The sequence below is a fragment of the Octopus bimaculoides genome, chromosome 16, assembly GCF_001194135.2.
Source record: "Octopus bimaculoides isolate UCB-OBI-ISO-001 chromosome 16, ASM119413v2, whole genome shotgun sequence".
Taxonomy (NCBI): Eukaryota; Metazoa; Mollusca; class Cephalopoda; order Octopoda; family Octopodidae; genus Octopus; species Octopus bimaculoides.
The window spans coordinates 22,900,882-22,907,083 of NC_068996.1; positions in this window are offsets into that span (position 1 = coordinate 22,900,882).

The window sequence follows — 6,202 nt, forward strand, 5'->3', positions numbered from 1 at the left end:
AAATGCAATGATAGTTTTAATTATTTTTTTCAATATTGATTTCAATTTAATATGAAGGAGATAATGAAAAAAATGAATGAATCTATTTATTGAAATAAATGTATAAACATTTGTTTAATCCATTATTTGATGGAATATTATTACAACTTTAAACAGATGGATGCATTATTTATTATATGATCAAAAGCGTAAATAAAGAAAACTCTTTGCAAAAATAAAATAGTAATAAAATTCAAAATGTATATGTATTTTGGTTAATGAGGAAAAAAAAAAAAGGACCTTTCTTTTACATCTTTTTTTTTTTTCAGAGCAAAAATGACACAAATATCTTTTTTTTTTCTTTTTAAGAAATAATAAAAGGAAATGAAAGGAATCCATATACAAACAAATATAACTAAAGATTTCATTATATTTTCTCATTGTCGTTGGTACATTTGAAAAAATTCAGCAATGGAAAATTGTTACCACCATCAATGTTATTTTTGATGATCCTTTATGGCAATCATAATAACTTGATATTATCTTATCAGAGTGATCTTGTGTAATAATTGTTTCTAACACACAACACAATGTCTGAAATTTGGAGGGAGGAAGAGTAGTCAATTACACTGACACCAGCACATAAATAGTATTTTATACATTTGACACTGGAGAGATGAAAGGCAAAGTGAACTTTAATGAGATTTGAACTCAGAACATAAAAACCCAGAAGGAAGGTATTTTCTCCAGTGCTTTAATGATTCAGCCAATCCTCTTGCCTTTTGATCTTGTGAAATAACATATCCAAGACTGTATCATACAGCCAGAGAATAGCTCAGCTATAATTAGTTACTCTCTCTCTCTCTCTCTTACACACACACGCATACACTCACTCAAGCTTAATATAAAGGACAGGCTGAAGGGTAAGTGAAGACCAGCTCCTAATGTTTCATAAATTATAAACGTTTCTTACACAGGCGCAAGGCCAGATATTTTTGGAGAGTGAGGACTTCATGGATTACAGTACTTACTTGACTGATACTTTATCTTACAAAGTTGATTTCATCGGGATTTGAATTCAGAATATAAAGAACCAGAAGAATTACTACAAGACTATTTTGTCTGATTCTCTTACTAAAGATTCTACCAGTTGACAGGCCATTTTTCAAAAAATTACTATAACAAAGAAGTGTATACTGCTCTTGCAATGAAACAGTGTGAGTGAAGAAAAGGACAGCATTTGTGAGACAAATGACACAAGTTTGAAAAAAGAAAAAAGTGTTTAAAAAGGCAAGGTCAGGGTGGGGTAATAAAGACAAAAAATAAATACCACAAAAAGAAAAAAATTATGACACAGCTTTAAAAGCACTCGTTATATCAATGGGTAATAAAAACTGAAGACGACAAAGATTAACATTTTATTTTACATAATTACTCACAATTTATAAGACTAACAGTACCAGCCCTCCCCTCTTACAGACTTTTTCCACCTAGAATTAAAAAAAACCATTCTAAATATATATGATATGAAAGTTGTTAGATATGTAGATAATGCAATTAGAAAAGGTTGGTTATACAGTCATATTCCCACACATACATACACATGTACATATGTATATAAGTATGAATACAAATATATATATATATATATATATATATATATATATATATATATTACACACACACACACACACACACACAAATACTTATGTATACATGTATTTGCACACTCTGTAACGTAGTTGGCACTAAAAAGGACGTCCAGCTCTAGAAATCATGTTAAAGCAGGCATTGGAGCTTAGCACAGCTTTCTAGCTTGTTGGTTCCTGTTGAACCATCCAACTCATGCCAGCATGAAAAAGGGATATTAAATGATAATGGTGATAACATATATATATATATATGATAGGCACAGGTACGGCTGTGTAGTTAGGAAGCTTGCTTCTCTACCACATGGTTTCAGGTTCAGTCCCACTGCATAGCACCTTGGGAAAGTGTCTTCAACTATAGCCCCAGGCTGATAAAAGCTTTGGTAGTAGATATTGTTGACAAAAGCTGAAAGAAGTTCATTGTGTGCATATGAATGAATGAATGAATGAATGAATGAAGGAATGTGTGTGTGTGTGAATGCATCCTCAGCTTGATATTATGTGATACTTGTGAGTATTGTATCATACAAGTTGTGCCAACTGTTTTCAATCTTCCAGGAAAAAACGTGTGACCATGTCAAAATGTTACCTTGTTTGGAAACAGGTGGCAATAGGAAGGGCATCCAGCCATAGAAAAAATCTACCTCAATGAATTCCACCAGAACTATGCAAGCATGAAGAATTGGACATTAAAATGATGATGGTGGTGATGATGATACACACATGCATGCAAAATGAATATCCATTAATTAACAATATTGAATATATAGACAGGTACACTCATTCAGCTAGTTCATAATACTGGCAAATTATTGAGCATCAGAAAATAGGGACTCACTGATAATGATATTGAAAGAAAACTATAAAAGTATACACACATACACACACATGTAACATAACAATTTGACGACAGCTTAGCTGGTTAAACTTTGAAGTGACTGTCAACAACAATCTTGTTTCAGAATGATAATTTTGTACTCAACAAAAGTATAGAATAACCCATGAGATTAATCTAAAATTGTCTTTATTATAACTGAACATAAAAAAAAAATATTAAGATATATATATATATATATGGGAGGTCATCCAGCAGCAGAAACCATGCCAAGGGTGGCGAGCTGGCAGAAACGTTAGCACGCGGGGCGAAATGCTTAGCGGTATTCCCTGTCTTTACATTCTGAGTTCAAATTTCGCCGAGGTCGACTTAGCCTTTCATCCTTTCGGGGGTCGATTAAATAAGTACCAGTTATGCACTGGAGTCAATGTAATCAACTTAATCCCTTTGTCTGTCCTTGTTTGTTCCCCCCTGTGTGTAGCCCCTTGTGGGCAGTAAAGAAATAAGAAACAATGCTAAAGCAGACATTGGAGTTTGGCACAGTTCTCTGGCTTGCCTGTCTCTGTCAATTTTTCAACCCATGCCAGCATGGAAAAGTGGATGATGATGATGATGATGATATATATATATATATATATATATATATATATATATATATATATACACATAGATATGTATAATAACTCTCATACTACAGGATATAGAATTAACAACCTCATGATAGGAGAATGGTAGTCTGTAGAATGAGGGAAGACAGTGATATAAGTGTAAAGGTATAACAAAAAAAAAAAAAACTCTTCTATAATAAAACATTTTAGAAGCATAAGAATGAACAGAATAGCAATCTGCATAGCCAGAGATCTGAAATAGAAAATATATATATAATACTCAAGAAGTTCTGGCATTGGTGTGGGGGGGAGGAGAACTGTAAAGTATAATTCTTGTAGGGAGCATCCATAACGCAATAGAGAGGGACATGACTGTGAGATTACAAAACTTGCTGTGCAACCAGGTGGTTCCAGGTTCAATCTCACTGTTCAACACCTTGGGCAAGTATTTTCTACTATAGCCTTAGACTGACCAATGCTTTGAGTGGATTTGGTAGATGGAAACTCTGAGGAAGCTAATCATATATATATATGTATGTATGTATGTATGCATGGATGGATGGATGTGTGCGTGCGTGCGTGCGTGCGTGCGTGCGTGCGTGCGTGTGTGTGTGTGTGTTTGTGTTTGTCCCACACCGTAACTTAACAAGCAGTGTTGGTATGTTTACATCCTTGTCATTTAACGGTTCGGCAAAAGAGAACAACAGAATGAATACCAGACTTGAAAAAATAAGTACTGTGGACAAAACTCCTCAAGGTGGTACCGCAACATCACTGTCATACAATGACTGAAACAAGTAAAAGATAGAAAATGTAATCTAAAATATTGGACAAATTAGAAGAATGATTTATAATAATACTAATTGATTGTTTTTAATTTAGGTATAAGGCCAGCAATTTTGAAGTGTCAGAGTTAATCCATACCACCAACACTTCCCCAACCCCAAATTTAACTTGTACTTTACTTTACTGATCCCAGAAGTATGAAAGACAAAGCTGAGTTCGGCAGGATTTGAACTCAGAATTTAAAGAGCAAGAAGAAATACCACAAAGCATTTTAACTAATCCTCTAATAATTCCGCCAATCCACCATTTTTACTCCCCCTTCTCTTCCTACTACTACTACTACTACTACTACTACTACTACTACTACTACTACTACTACTAATAATAATAATAATAATAATAATAATAATAATAATAATAATAATAATAATAATAATAATAATAATAATCTGAAAGTTGTTGACAATGAATAGAATGCACCACCCTAAGGTAGATGTGGAACAACTTTATTTGCCAAGAAAAGAGGATGGCTATTAAATCTTACAACTTGAATAGTCACTGAAAACATTTATTTGAAAAACTCTGATGACTAGATGCTAAAACTTATCTTAAAGCATGGAAACAAGAAAATCTCATATTCAGTAACAAAAGAGGCAAGGAAATATCTAAGTGAATTCCAAATACAGCAAGTTCCAGAATTAGATGAACTGGGAACAAGCACAGAAAAAGCTAAATGCATGAAAACCCTTGTTACAAATGCTGCCTTGAATATTCTCACTGATAAATGGAAAGATAAACCACTCAATGGCCAATACCCAAAGAGAGCTTACAATGTTGATGTTGATAAAACTCTTGCCCATCAATGATCAGTGTTTTCTGGCTTAGAATTAGAAACAGAAAGGTTTATCATAGCAACCCAGGATCAATACCTACCTGCAAGAAGCTACCAAGGCAACATCTTAAAGAGCAGCAGTAGCCCAACATGTCATGTATGTAAACAGCAGACTGAAACCATTGATCATATTCTCTCCATGTGCAGCCTTCTTGTACCCTCACAGAGTATCTCAAAAGGCATGAGAATGGCACCACAGTATATTCACTGGGTAACTTGCAAGGATCATGATAAAAAATAATAGTAACACAAACCACCCGCAAAGCTTGAAAATGATAAAATCTTATTATGGAACTTTTCTGTTCAAACTGACAAAATGGTAGATGCAAGTTCACCTGACATTATATTGAAGGATTTCAGACAAAAATTATGCCTGCTCATTGATATAAATCTGTCAAGACCTACCAAAAATTTGAGCAAATATAAAGATCTTTGAAATAGAAATTGGCAAAATGTGGAAACTCAAGACTAGAACAATACCTGTTGCCATTGGTGACCTCAGAATGATACCAAAAGGGACTGATTGTTTCCTTTCTCAGATTCCAGTAAATTAAAAAATAGAAGAAATGAAAAAAAATAGTGCCCAGGGGAACTGCTCATATCCTACGAAAAAATACTATGTAGTTTCAAAAACATTTTAATCTGTAAACATTATCAAAAGTAATTTTAAATGTACATAATAGCAAACACCTTTTACTGTCATTTTAAGATCACACTATCATCTTATCACCAAACTACTTTTAAGAACTTTTAGTTTTCTCTAGAACAATACTTTGTCCAAATCCAAAAACATGGCACAACAACCCTAGTCACAACACTGACTTGAACTTGTATCTTGAGGTCTCTGGATGAGACTTGGAACCAACATGTGTAACGACAAAACAAAATCATAAAATAATAATTATATATTTATTATATTATTATAAAAATATAATAAAATAATAACCCTTTCTACTATATGTACAAGGCCTGAAATTTTGGGAAATTACATCAACCCCAGTGCTTGACTGGTACTTTTCTCATCGACCCTGAAATGATGAAATGCAAAGTCAACCTCAGCAGAATTTGATCTCAGAATATAAAAACAGACAAAATACCACCAAGCAGTGCAGCCGACGTGCAAACAATTCTGTCAGCTCGTTGCCTTAATAATAATAATAATAATAATAATAATAATCCTTTCTATTATAGGCACAAGGCCTGAAGATTTGGGGGAGGGGACTAGGTGACTACATCGACCCCAGAATTTTACTGGTACTTAATTTATTGACCCTGAAAAAATGAAAGGCAAACTCATCCCCAGTGGAATTTGAACTCAGAATGTAGCAATGGGTGAAATACTGCTAAGCATTTTGCCTGGCATGCTAATGATTCTGCCAGCTCGCGCCACCTTTCATATAATCATAATAATAATAATAATAATAATAATAATAATAATGATTTCAAATTTTGG